General features: G+C 41.0%; 1 long non-coding RNA gene across 1 annotated transcript in view; it reads left to right on the forward strand.

The window, feature by feature from the left end:
- The window catches only part of LOC149166492 (uncharacterized), an 85904-nt gene extending 76757 nt beyond the window's left edge, over nucleotides 1-9147 (forward strand). Inside the window, exon 3 of the long non-coding RNA XR_016260875.1 lies at nucleotides 8619-9147. This is a non-coding gene — a long non-coding RNA (uncharacterized LOC149166492). The remainder of the gene's footprint in view (nucleotides 1-8618) is intronic.
- The last annotated feature ends 6032 nt before the right edge of the window (nucleotides 9148-15179 follow it).

Genomic DNA, 15179 nt, shown 5'->3' on the forward strand with positions numbered 1-15179 from the left:
GACTTCCCCTCAAGGACTGCGCTACCTCTGTGTCAGTGCTGCATGGGCCAGCGTCAACGTTCCTCTAGACGTCTTTCTGTTCTCTTTCTTCCTCGTACTCTCCGGAAATTCCTTCTTCCAGATTCTCACTGCCCCTCTGCTACAAGAAATCTCTTCAATTGATTTTTCCTCCTAAGAACTTCTCACTTCAGAAAATCGATTTCCTTGATCTCTCAATGTATCTTCCAAATGACCCTCAAGCCCCTTCTTATATCTTCTTGTTGGACAACCAACGACCTAGATTAAATTTTAATCAAAGGCTTATATCATTTTGGTTTGATCTGTGTCTTTTTCTAGAAGTTTCACCCATGATTAGATTAATACCCATTAATATTTTAATTTTCTTAAGTTTAGACTTAGGAACCCCATTAAAAATATTAATTATTTTAACAAAATCACTTATGGGTGGAATTTCCCAAATTGCTTTCTGGGTTCTTTGGAATGCATGTGCCCAAGCCTACCTGCAAAATTTGAGGCCTAGAGCACATCCGATGCTACCCCAAATCAACAGTCCTTAACAGCCAGGAATCATATCTAATCCTTTGTTAAAGAAAAATAACCACAAATTTACCTTTTTTAGAAGAGCAGCTAGACCTTCAGGCAATGCTTGCAACTCTGCCTTAGAACTTCCTATATCCAATAGCTGTATGCACACTTTATGCGCTCTTAATTCTTGTAAATGGGACTTAAATTTGCTGGGATCATCTTTGCAAGCCAAAAAGCAGCATCATCTTTCTATAACTCCTCTCCATAATCACCTACCTTTGAAGCCAAAAACCAGTGCTTAATCAAATGCAAAGCTGATTTATGAGATAGGTTGTTTCCAGCAGCATCTCTTACATTCTTAATCAAAGAAAACTCTGTCAATCTTCAGTTCAATCTCTTGTAGAAAAAGATTCGTGACTCTTCCCATTTTATAACTTTTTGCACAACCCATTTTGCTGCCATTCTGAAGGTTGTGTCTTGCAACTCGGCATATCTGATGGCAATCTGCTTATAAAAAGGAAGCAACTGTTTTTCCCGAGCTTTGATTTACTGCTGTATTACTTCAGCCCTGGGATGATCATCCTTGGCTTCCTGCAACTTCATCTTAAGTGAAATGAGATTCGGATCAAGCCTATGCATGCATTCAAGGAGATCTTTTTTATGGAATTTGATTTCAATCATTCCCTCTGATTCTAGTACACCACATTTTGCTGTTGTTTCTGCACACATTTCAACTTCATCAGAATTAATCTTGCTATCAACTACCACTCATGCTCCTCCCCGCAGTTACCCTGTTTTTGGTACGTAAACAAACACAGGTTGCGTGTATGTGCGGAGATTCTCCACAATGGTAGATCCAGCCTGGAGAATTCCTTCAAAGTTCAAAAAGATCCTTTTGACTGCCAGAGAACCCTCCTCCAGTTTGCCAAGATAAGCAGAGGAAGCTCTTCCTTGTTAAAATCTAGCAAAGCTTGTGCCATTTTACATGCTGAATCTGGAAACCAGACCTGGCCTGCGGGAATTACCTGCATCACTGTTTGGGTCTCAACAGCAATAACACCCACAGGGATGCCCCCAAGCTGCGCTCGCCCATCAACCATTTTTTTTTGCCCACCATTCTAATGTCTCTGTGAATCTCTCTTTGTCAAAGAGGCCACCGAGCCACCTGCCATTATTTTCTACACCACGAATAGCTGCACAAGGATCACATGAATTCTCTGGAGCATATTCAACTGGTCTATCTGGAGGATCCAGAGGCTTCACAATAGGAAGAGGACCGCCTATATATGGAGGAATATAGCTAAGCCACTTCAATATGGCTGAGACACCTCAATCATTAGATACAGTTAGATGAACAACAGCATTTGTTGCCATGAGTTTTGGGCCTCTAATTGCATATGAGAGTTATACACTTCCCGTCCAAGAAGCTTATTTATAGCTGAGTATCCAGTGAGAATTATAGGTTGATCAAGCGCTGAATGCAGTAAATTCCTAACCTTGCAAGGTCTGCACCAATACCAACTGTTCTGCCTGTTACATGTCAATGCAAAAGTTTCCTGATATGCCCTTGAATAAGCTCCTGCAATTGCCCTACTGCCTGATAAATTCTCCATATCTTGTCCATCTTACCAATGATGTCATCTATAATCCGTCTGAATTCACCAGATTCTAGCTTTAGCTCATGTGCTATTGCAGACAGACCAATGAGCTTATAGTCTTTTGGACTGAGATAACGATACTGAAACCCACGGTCCAGAGACAACTCATCAAACCATCCAACTTTAAAGCAAGCTCTGACTTCTATTGCTACTCCAATTCTTGCAGCAGAGTTTGCAGCCAAAAAAATGAAAGGCAATTTCTTTTGACAAGCAAGATCAGTGACAGAAGCAAAAAAGGCATCTTCTCTTGTACCAAAAGAACCTGCATTATGTGTAACATCATTTGCCACCACTAAAATATTCTGTCCACTAGGGTGTTGAATAGTGTTGTCATTGATGCCAACATCGGTCTTTGAATGCTCTAAATACTCATCTATGGATTGCGTTGATTGGAAGTTCCAATGTTAGGAAAGGAAAAGAAGGAAGCAAGCCCCTGCAGTGTGGTCATGACGCCCTGCCTTTGATGGAGAAAATGACAGGGAAAATCAATGTCTTTGCAAACTAGACCATCTTCATTTGATTCTCCTCGTCGTGCCAATTCCAATAGTAGGTGGCATGTCTCATAACTCCTCACGGTTGAGGAGATATGATTGCTCAAAGTTTGTGCCCCGAAAGCGTGGCCAAGGTCCCCAAATTTGAATGATTGAAGGCGGCTTAATGTTTGGTTAATTAATGGCGTTTATTCTTAAAGAAATTTTGTTAAAATTGTGTTGGGCTTGTCGAGGAATATCCTAATCAAATTCGGCTTATGTTCAAGTTTTTCTATTGAGAAAAATGTCTCAAATAATTGGAGGATAAGTCGGCCTTAAATATTGGCTCCAAAAGTTTCAAATTTTAAAACTCAAATGTTGAATTATGTAAAGTTGGCTCCATGAAATAAGGCCATGTTGGCCCCTCTAGAAACCCCCTCCATCACTATAAGTATAAGCGTGGACTTCTCCACAGAAGTATCAATCAATTTCACATACATCCGTCTTTGATTCGAGGCATTGTTTTGTCACACTAAATCGAAGGAGTAGGCTGAGTTTTGGAGAGTGTTTTGGGAATATAAAGTTTATTTTTCCTTATTGGTTCTTCGCTGGGCTATTGAGCATCTTCTGAGGCAGATCTGTAGTATTTTCTGAGGCCTAGTCTCAGACCCTTCTATGGCAATGTTCTGAGGCCTACTCGGCCCTGTTTGGGAAACCCTTGCAGCTCCCAAAGTGGACATCTGTGGGTGATTTTGGAGCAGTTTTGTGGGATATTTCGCATAAATTCTAAGGCTGTTTTCTTGCATCTTCTCACACATTTTTGAGCTTAGATTTTCACTTGTCATAAGACTGTATTGCGGGCCTTTCTAAAGCCCCTTCCTGAGGCATCTCGTCGCTTTTCTAAGGAAAATCTTAAAGTCTGATTGAGCTCAGTCTGAGGCTCTTATGCACGGAACAAAGGTCACCATTCGGCCTTGTAGTAGGAGTACATTTACAGAAGCTATAAGTCATATTCTTGAAGCATAATCTAAGCCTAATCTAAGGCCTATATTCAGGAGTTTATCTGTGGTTGGGTCCAATGCTTGAGGGAGCACATGTCTATGTTTTAAAACCCTTCTGAGGCAGAGCATCACTGCATCATTTCATTTGTTGAATGAGAGACTGGAGTAAGGCCACTTGAAGGAAAATTACAGATGTGTTACAACTTACAAGGCTCACGAGCCCTAATCTCAGCCTCCCTATGACACTGCTTTGCATTCAATTCTGAGGTGATTTAGGGCAGTCTAAGCCCCAATTCTGTGATTCTATCTCAAGACATTTGCAGTGAAACCTAAGGCTTTCCTTTGGGCTTATCTAGGGCTGAGCCAAGATTTATCAATTGTACCAGATCTTAAAGGATTCACAGAGTTATGTCTAGAACCTTCTGAGGCTGCATCAAGTTCTGAGCAAGGGCTTATTCAATAACTAACAGAAGTCTATAAAGGAACAATTGTCATAATCATTCATCATTGTTTTGAAGGGCTGATTGTCAGTATAATTTGAAGCTGTTGTAAAAGGTTTCCTGTTGATCACGGTTGAAGGATTTAGTAATCTGGGCAAGGCTTCCTCAAGAGCAGTCTGACAGATACTAAATCAGTCTACTTTATGATTGGTGTTCTAACTACGCTATGAAATCTCAAGTACAAATAGTAGAATGCGAAGACCAATTGTATATTCCTGTACGTGCATGATCAAATGTATGCCTATGAATGCTGGGTCTGATACGTATTGAGGGTGGTGTCCTAGAGCTATGACATTGTACAGCCTCTGTATTGCTTAGTGAATATATATGATATTGTATGCTACTGCCATAAAAGAATAGAGGTTGCGAAATATGCTAAACACGCTAAACACAATTGGACAGAGTTTTAAATATAAATATGCTGCAGAGGGCTGAATTTCAGTGTCCAGTATTGCTGCTTACAGCTTTGACAACCAGAGTTCATATATTGCTAATAAGTCTTGAAATGTCATAGTGTGGCTCCTAGGGTTTAATAAAGTTGATGAGTTTGGCAGAGTTGTTTTGTGAGCAGCCTGTCCAAGCTGATGTATTTGGCAGAGGTGTTGATTATGTCTTAAGGGAAGGCTTTGTCAATGAGCTTGAGATTATGCCAATTGTTTACTACTAGGGTTTTCTGTACATACTGATTATGTATTGTATTGTAATGTTGAAGAGGATGTGGTTGGTCTGCGATGTTTGGCCAGAATGGTTTGTTGCTTGAAAGAGCCTGTTAGAGTTTGATTTGCTGCTAGGGTTTCAGGCACGAGACTTGCATATGCTATTGCTGAGTGTGCTTGTGTATCAAAGGTTGCTGCTATGAGATGATATGTTGATGAGCTAGAATGATTGATGCTGCCAGGGTATGCAAATGATAATGGTTTTGCTGCTAAGGCTTGATATTGAAGTCTAATATTGAGAGTCAATGCACTGCTGTGTTCACAACTAAATATTGTGCAGAAGCCAGGCATGCTGATTGAATGATAGTTTGATAGTATTAATGATCAAAGTATGTATGCTGTCTACTACCAGAGTTTGAGATACTGCTAGGGTTTGACATGTTGAGCAGATGACTTGATGTGCTTGGATAGTGATTGGAGCAGTGGCTGTATTGTATAATGATCAAGTGCTGGACAATGCATTTATCATAATCAATCTTATTATATTCAGAGTGGCAGGGTGGTGCAAGGCACAGAGTGGAGTCTCCTTCAGGTTGGACACTGAGAACACTTCAGGGTGGCAGGGTGGTGCAAGGCAGAGAGTGGAGTCTCCTTTAGGTTGGAGCCTGAGAACACTTCAAGGTGGCAGGGTCGTGCTAGGGCAGGTTGGAGCTTGTGTTGGGTGTTGGAGCATCCTTTCAGTGGGAGATGGTAAATCAGGTCATTGGAGCGTCCTTCCAGTTGGAGCTGGTAAATCAGGGGGTTGGAGCCTTCTTCCAGTTGTTGTTGGAGAATCTTGGAAGTTGGAGCTTCTTGTTGGTGTAATAATTAAATACCTATATGAAAAGTGTTTTGTGGTTTTTCTTCCGAAAGGGTTTCCACCTAAAATCTTGTGCACTGGCTTTGATGTTGTGCACTGTTGAATGGTGTTGCTGATTTATGTTTTGATCTACTGCTAATGATAATTAATGCTTTGTGAAGTTAAAATTAACTAATTCAAGTGAAATATTGATTCACCCCCCTCGGTATTTTCAACATAGGGAACTGGAGTGCTTATCTCAATGCACCAAGCTACCATCCCTACATCATTTGTTGCAACAGTTTGCTCTGCAGTGACTAGTGGATTTTCCCAAGTGCCCTGCTTCTCAGAAAATATGAGCTCCCAAGCTTTGAATTCAACTTTATCATTGCTTGTATCTCCATTCTGAAGGCCAAATGTCCAAATGCGCTGCAATGATGTCTCAAAAACCTACAATAAAAAAACTTCACTGTATAAGGAAAATTTATTTTACATGACATCACATAACAACAGATAACATAAGAAATATTATAATCATGTGCTGCAACATCACGAACGAGTGAATTTAACAAAAAAATTCAAGTGTATGTTCCTGAAAAATTATTGGAGATATCTGGGGATAATTTCGTTCAACATGTTTATACAAAATTTGAATCTAACAGCAGTACACATGAGAGACAATCTTGACCTTGCAAGAGGAGAAAAAGGGATCATGCCAGAACACATACAAGTTCGGCTCTCTAGGAGAGAGAGGCCAGGGTCTCTCATTATGGACATCTGGAATGAGATTTTAGGTTGTAAAATGTGTATAGAAGTGGTCTCTGAGACTGGCAGATATCATTCTCCAAAATCACGGGCCTTATTTTCATTTATCAAAGTAAATGTTGAAGGATAAGACATAATGAGGCATACAAACTGTTTACCAATGCAAAATCATAACACTATGTTGTATTATTCCTCCTTGCAATAAGATGCTTCCGTTCAATAATGTCCAGGGATTGGTATCGTGCTGCCACAGGAACCCCATCCAGAGGCCCAGTCACAGACAATGGGGACTGGTACACAACTTCTTGTTTGTTTGGATCCTGCACCTCTTGGTATATCTGCATTAAAAAATAAACTCTTCAAATCTGGACTATCATCATTCAAAAATTCAAACTGAAAATTTCAAAGAAATTAATCCAACACCAATTCTTGTTGTTCAAGGTCTTATTCCATATTAGAAATAGTATGAAACAAACTGTTAATTGCGCATTTTAGAATTTTTAGATGAAGTGCATGGGCCCATATTCCAAGTGGAAAGTGATAATGAGAACTAAAAAAAACTGTGACGTATTGGTGTGCTAAAATGAAGTTTCAATTAGACCCAGAGTGATTGAATGCAGATATGCCATCTTTGATGAAGTTACCGTTCATGGTTTGCTAGGATCTTTCCCATGGCTTCTTACAAATTATTCTCTGGCAGATGATTCCCAACATGTTCAATGGATCTTTATCCTCGACTTTCTGATGTTGGTCCTCCTCTTAACCGTTCGATTGTTTCTTCATGCACTCTTCCATTGTTGACTAGGCAGATAAATGATGATGACAAGGACCTTATTTATGACTTGCCTGGCTCCAATCTTGTGAAAGTTTATTCTCCTACATTATATACTGCTTCCAATACTCTTCTAGTAGCTGAGTATTCCATGATGATGAAGAAGTTCTTCATCAATCCATCTAATCCAGCTCCTCTTCTTTGTCCAGGTTAATGCCTATGCCGAAGTGGCCCATGCCCCCTTTTAGATGAAGTCAATTTCATTGCACTAGAAGGTGGATTGGAGCATCATTGGAAGTCTTCTCCACCTTGGGCCCTTTTAACCAAGGTTGATGATATGCTCACTAAAACGAAGCTTTGATATGCTCACTAAAATGAAGCATTGTCCACCATTCACACTCCGCTGCATGTTTAATGCTGCCTAAGATCTTATGGGAGATCTCTGTGAGAGACATGGCTTTCATGGAGATGATATGTAACATCTTCTCTTGGCAGCCCTTGTTACACATTAAGGGGGGATGTTGAAAATAGGGGTGTGATCTTTACCTTGGCCACGTCCAACCTTATATCATATATTTATTATATTTGCAGGCTTGGCTAAGGTTGATCTTTTATATGTAGGTTCAAAAGTCCCATTCGGGAAAGCATCAACTCTTCAGTTGTGTGCAAATTGTCAAATACCCAACTCTCATTTGTATTTTATCATTCAAGTGATTCATTCATTCTTAATAAAGTAATTTTCTTAAGGGCATCATCAAGTGTTGCACTCGCTCTTGTTGTTGGGTTGCTTTCTCTCTCTAGCAAACTTGTTCCTGGGTTTTCTCTCTCTAGGGTTGCACTCTTGCCTGATTTCTCTGTGAGCGTTGTGGTGCCCTAGTGCTCTTTTTTTGTTATCTTTATTGCAGATTTAGGGTTTGTGTTTGGTTCCATTCTATTGTCTTACCATCTCTTGTGATTCTCAACAGTCTGTTGGGTTATTCTATTTCCCGATCCTCTGTGAAGAGGCTTATTTTTGCCTTATTTAGATTTTAATCCTAACAGCAGATTCACACTGACGTTTTTCTAGCAGAGAGTTTCTAAGATTTCAGTGCTCATGTCTTTTGCTATTTGTTTGTCTATAAATTTAACATGCTTCATTTAAAAACAGGAGTTAAGTCCAAGGTGTCCCCTTTGTTGTTAGATTTCATTGTTCTTTGTTGCATGTGTTTTATTTTAGCAAACACCTATTTTTGAGCTCGCTCATTTAATCCAAACACCAGATTCACTTTGAGGGATTTTGTAGGATAGTCAGTTTCTATGATTTCAGTCTAATGTCTTTTGCAATTTATTTTGTGGTTAAATTTAGCATGTTTTATTCGAAACAAGGAATTTATTCCAATGTTCCACCATGCAGCACTGGAATTTTGCGTTCAATTTTGAACATTTTTTTACAGGTGGCCTTGGAGAGGAGACTGTCAGGGCTGACGTGAAGCAAAATTGTCAACCCATAGCTTTTAGGGGTTGGGTAACAAGCTGCCTGTCATTTTTGGAATTTTGCGTTCAATTTTCAATTTGAACGTTTTTTTACAGGTGGTCTTGGAGAGGAGACTGTCAGGGCTGACGTGAAGCAAAATTGTCAACCCATAGCTTTTAGGGGTTATGTAACAAGCTGCCTGTCATTTTTGCCTAATAGTGTGCCATGTTTTACCATTCTCCCTATAGGAAGATTCTGTGTTATATATATATATATATATATGAAAAACACCAGTTGGGTGGTAAGTTGATGGGAAAGAGGAGATAAGATATTGGGGTAAGGAAGGGATTGCTCAAACTTTGAGTCTGTTTTGTTCCATTTGACAGGATCTGAAAAATACTAAGAGTAAAATTTGTATACTTTTTGGGTGGAAAGCTTGGGCGAAATCAACTGTTGCATGGTGATCTGAAGACAACAAAATCACAGGTGATTTCCTAAGAATTGTTATTATTGTACGTTATTATTATCACTGATTTTTATAGTGAGATTAATTGCTGTGTTTAATCTATAAAGAGAAAGTTGAATTCTTCATTCATGCAATCTTGTTTCCTTGTGTGTAACCATTTGCAACTTTTGCAATGCTTAACAGCACTTGTGGATGGTTTGGGTGTCTTTCTTTGCATTGATTTTGCTCCGCCAACCTTCAAACTTTTCTCTCAGAATATTGTGCAATCCCAACCTAATCTTCAATCTTGATATCTGATGTGTGTGCTAGATCTGCAATCTTGATATCTGATGTGTGTGCTAGATCTGCAATCTTGATATCTGATACCTCTCATGGATTATTGCTGATTTTATGGAAGTAATTGTAATTTTGACCCCCATTGAAGTTTTATTTTTTCCATTTTTTTTTGATGGGTAATGACAAGGTTTGAGGGAGAAATTTATGTTCCCAGTTGGCAGGCACAGGTTGAGAGGGGAGGAGGGAACAATGATACTTTCTCATGAGTTATATTAAAATTATGCTCTTCTGTCGCCTTAGGCTGAAGCTATGCCGTTCCTTTGATGGAAACAATAAAAATAATGGCTACAATGTTCTTTCTCAAAACATGTTATGTTTTGCATAATATTTCCCCCACACCCCCGCTGTCATTTGCATCCTCAATTCTACTATAATCTGCATTGGCTCTCTATGGGCAGCTGGCTTTGAAGGATTTGCAGTACTGCCAAAATCACAGATTCCGTCTCTTCGAGTGTTTGGAATAAAAAAGACTTGGGCTCTACTGTAGTCAAGGTTGCCCCTCCTTGTCATGTGTTACTCGAATGATCAGATCCAATGTTGTGTCTTAGAAAGTTATATTGTTAAGTTTTGGTATGTTCTATGCTAGAGCAATTTATTTAAATTTTCACAGTTAGCAATCACATCAGCATTACGATAAACTGCAGATAGAACATAAATATAAAACGCAGAAGACAAGCCAAGACAAGAGGACACAAGATGTGGCGCGAGCCAGGAACAAACCCCACAATGTGTGGGGAAACCCTTTGATCAAATCTTCTTTTATCTTCAAAGTTCAGCAGAGAGAGAGAGAGTACATTTACAACAGAAGTCAACACTTTGACTTATCTAGATCTAGCATAGATCATTTCGTATAACGATGACATCAGTTGAAGACATTCTGCTTCAACTGATTCTCCAAGGTGACGGCTTCACCTATTGTAGTGCTGCCTTTCGTCCATTTGCTGCACCTTACCGTGTAGCACCATCATGCTGCATCATGCATCATCATGCAGCTCATGATCACTATGTTGCCCATACATCATGTTGTCCATGATCTCATACATCATGCTGCCCATGCATCATGTTGCCCATGATCTCATCTATCATGCTGCCCATGATTATTATGTTTCATGCTGCCCATGATCTCATCTGTCATGCTGCCCATGATCATTGTTACAGGTATGAGAAACACTGAAACTTATTGAGATGACACCCAACGTAATCCTCATTACTGTTGTTTACAGCGTCCTCATCACACCTCCTAGGTTAGGTTACAACTGTACCTCAGAGACTTCTGGGACTGATAACCAAAGTGACCTTGCTGCTGCCTTAATTTATTCAAGAATAGCAGATCAGGCCGGTTTGTGTGTTACCATTCATTGACTGCGTTGTACAGCATATAAGGTCTCCTCCATTTGCTGCGTATATGTATCTTCATGACCTGTGCATATATATACTGCGTATGCTGTGCGTATATATCTTCTGCGTAAGGTCTCCATCTATTAATTTCATAAGGACTCCCAGCTGTTCATGCATATATTGCTTCATGACCTGTGCATATATATATATATTGCTGCGTATGCTGTCTCAATGACCAGCGTATAAAGTCTTGATGTTACTGCGGCTACATCTTCCATGATCAGCGTATATGTTGTCACCTGCGTGTATATATGTTGCCATGCTGTAATATATCATTGCCATACTGTAATATATCATTTCCACGCTGTAATATGTCTTTGCCACACTTTAATATATTATTTCCACGACCTGTGCATCCAGTGTATTAGGCCTCTCCTACCAGCGTATAAAGTCTCCACCAATTGCTGTGGATATGAGTCTTCTTTTATAGCGTGTAAATGTCTTCCATGACCTGCGGCTAAGTGTCTCCATTACTGCGTTGGATTAGGGCATCATCTAAGGGCATCCTTCATTAGTGTTTCTCCTTCTCCAAAAACCCAAGACGTGGAGAGGAGATCACATGAAGAATGTGTGTTATAATGACTCCAAATCCTCTCTTATTTATACCAAAAACGTAGAGGTTGAATAGACACGTCAGTTGGGCTTCTAGAGCCTACGTAAGAGCTGGTCGGCTTGATAATAATTACATAAACAAAATAAATTCATATCTCCATAAATACTTATCGGAATCGGATGATCTTTGGATCAATCCTACACCTCTCGACGAGAGGGATCCAACAAAAATATTAGCTGCCATAAATAAGCTGACCCACATGGAGTTTGGCCCTAGTTGCCAATTTAACACTCCCTCTCAACTAGGGAGAACTCCATCCGCTGATCCATATGTACGACTGTACTATCTCTGCCATTAGTGCCTTGCACTACTCTGCCTAGCTCTGCTGGCTCTGCTCTGCTCTGCTCAGCACTGCTGGCTCTGCTAGCTCTGCTCTGCTGGCTCTGCTAGCTCTGCTCTGCTCTGCTAGCTTTGCTCTGCTGGCTCTGCTCTGCTCTGCTCATCTCCGCTGAACTATGAAGAAGAAGAATTGATCGAGAATGAGTCATATCATTCTCCACTGACCTGAAGTCAGTCTCAGAGTGCATACCACTGGTCCCAGACCAGTCTCAACTGACCTGAAGTCAGCTTCATAGTAAGTACCACTCCTACCACTGGTCCCAGACCAGTATCGCAGTCTCAGAGAGTGTACCACTGGTCCCAGACCAGTCTCAACCAACCCGAAGTCAACGTCATAGTATGTACCACTCTCACTGGTCCCAGACCAGTACTGCACTGACACGAAGTCAGTCTCGGAGTATGTACCACTGGTCCCAGATCAGTCTCAGCCGACCCGAAGTCAGCGTCATAGCATGTACAACTCCTACCACTGGTCCCAGACCAGTATCATTGATCCCAGATCAATGGAGGACATCCTAGCATAGGGAGTACGGTAGATACAACGATGTGTCCATCGGTATTACTATGGTCCCTAACTTCATTTCCCTGCTCATTGATCAGATGAGAGGTACTTCCCATGAGTCCCAGACTGCATGGGTAGGAAGCCTCGACAGGAGAACTTAATCAATCCTGTCCTCACAGGAGAACACATCAATCCTGCTACAATCGCCATGGAGAACACATCAATCCAGGCTGCCATGGAGAACACATCAATCCAGGCCTCACAGGAGAACACATCAATCCTGCTACAATCGCCATGGAGAACACATCAATCCAGGCCTCACAGGAGAACACATCAATCCTGCTACAATCGCCATGGAGAACACATCAATCCAGGCCTCACAGGAGAACTAATCATCCTGCTACACAAGAGAGCGAATCATCTTGTCCCATAAGAGAGCGAATCATCTTGTCCCACAAGAGAGCAAATCATCTTGTTTCAGTGCGCACCACCAGGGGAGGGTGAGTCACCCTGTGGTCGTATGTTGCTCCAATAGAACTGTAAGCCCCCCAAAGCTCCTAGAGCTCAATGTATGCAGCATGCAGGACCCTTTTACAAAGGTCTCTCGACGACTCCAAGTTGTTCGGGAAAATCACAAATTTGATCTTTCCTCAGGGCTCTGTCCTGTACATCATCTCAGTGTGATGGAGCCTCCTTGATCATCAACTTACCATATTCCAGATAAGGCAGTAATTGATGTCTATCTGTTGGAGTAATTGTCAAAAACGGGATTCCTCAATAATCGAATCCCATCTCTGGTTGTCACAGAGATTCACAGTGGTATTCATCATGTGTACAAACAGCTTACTGAAGAGCTTCAGCAACCAGACTGCCTCACAGAAGGCCATACTATCAGCAATGTATTCTGCCTTGGTGGTGCTCAGAGTCACCGACTTCTGCTTCCTGCTCATCCAGGATATCAAGGCAGATTCCAAACAGCACTGAGAAGTGCTCTAGTGATCCTCCATACTTCCTGCCCACTCATCATTCGAATAATCATGTGGTTTCATATTTTCGGCAGTGTATCTCAATTCATGAGAGATTGTGCCCTAAAGATATCTTAGAAGATTCTTGGCACCAATCAAGTGAGGCTCAACCAAATATGAGCTCACCATGCTAACTGCAACACAGATGTCCGGACGGAGGTTCTCCAAGAACATCAACGCGAATGAGTTTATGAAACTCAGAGGCATTTCCCAAATCTGGTCCGACATCATTACCATATAACTTCTGAAAGTTAAGATCCTCGAGGCAGTCACAAGCTTGCAACTTATCTTCCCACATTCAGAATCCAACTCCCTCTGTCTCCTATAAATGAGAGAGTCTGCACCTGTTAGACATAGGTGCTGGTACGAGAGGTTTATCATCCACAACCTTCGAGTAATGGTTTGGATCGGTTTCACTCCTAGTGAATCTCAGCTGCATTAGACAGCTATCAATCCTCTCATATTATGCCTGAGGTGTTTTTCTTCAAGCCATAGAGGGCTTTCTTCCACCTGTATACATGAGATTCCTTGATCATGATTCTCAAACTCCTCGGGTTGTTCCAAACCTGTGAACCTGCTGCATGAGGGGAATGGTACCCTTATAATATTTTTCTTTTGGTACATTTCAGACACGTACCTTCATGCTTCCTTTTTGAATTCAGGCATCCTAGTCACCATCTGACTCACAGACCTCCAGTGCTGAGTCAATGGACATGGTCCCTAGTGGACTTCCTGCAACTTGATACAACCCTGAACTCAAAAACATCTTTAAAAGATCTATTTTCAAACACGTACCTTTTCATCGATAAGTGCCACCCTGTAACCTTTGACTTCCATTTCCGAGATGGACATCAGGTTCGATCAGGTACATAAAAGAGATTTTGGGGTTCCTTGCTTTCGTGGAAGAGTCGACCATTTCCTTGATGACCTGCATTACCAGTCATTCTTTTGATCATAGAAGATGTCCTAGGAATGATTGTTATCTTCATCAAGAGATGTGTCTCTGCCATTCGGACACTCCTTCGCATAACGGCCGAACTTATTTCAACAAGGCATCCGCCTTTCCTTCCACCCTTAGATCCGAACTTCTCAATGAAGTGATCTTAAGATGGACCATAAGAATCTTCCGTTGTGCCATTCTGATAACATTCTCTGCTTTGAATTCACCCTAGGTGAATTATGAGGAACCCATTGATCCTTTTGTCTTGTCCCAACTGTCTTCACTGATTGCTCTTTCACTCTTGCTTGGGCATTGTCTTCACCTCAGCTCTGATACCATGTTAAGTTTTGGTATGTTCTATGCTAGAGCAATTTATTTAAATTTTCACAGTTAGCAATCACATCAGCATTACGATAAACTGCAGATAGAACATAAATATAAAACGCAGAAGACAAGCCAAGACAAGAGGACACAAGATGTGGCGCGAGCCAAGGACAAACCCCACAATGTGTGGGGAAACCCTTTGATCAAATCTTCTTTTATCTTCAAAGTTCAGCAGAGAGAGAGAGAGTACATTTACAACAGAAGTCAACACTTTGACTTATCTAGATCTAGCATAGATCATTTCGTATAACGATGACATCAGTTGAAGACATTCTGCTTCAACTGATTCTCCAAGGTGACGGCTTCACCTATTGTAGTGCTGCCTTTCGTCCATTTGCTGCACCTTACCGTGTAGCACCATCATGCTGCATCATGCATCATCATGCAGCTCATGATCACTATGTTGCCCATACATCATGTTGTCCATGATCTCATACATCATGCTGCCCATGCATCATGTTGCCCATGATCTCATCTATCATGCTGCCCATGATTATTATGTTTCATGCTGCCCATGATCTCATCTGTCATGCTGCCC

This window comes from Pinus tabuliformis, chromosome 5_1 (assembly GCF_031772625.1).
Source record: "Pinus tabuliformis cultivar Carrire ecotype Pingquan chromosome 5_1, CPIR1, whole genome shotgun sequence".
In the NCBI taxonomy this organism is placed as follows: domain Eukaryota; kingdom Viridiplantae; phylum Streptophyta; class Pinopsida; order Pinales; family Pinaceae; genus Pinus; species Pinus tabuliformis.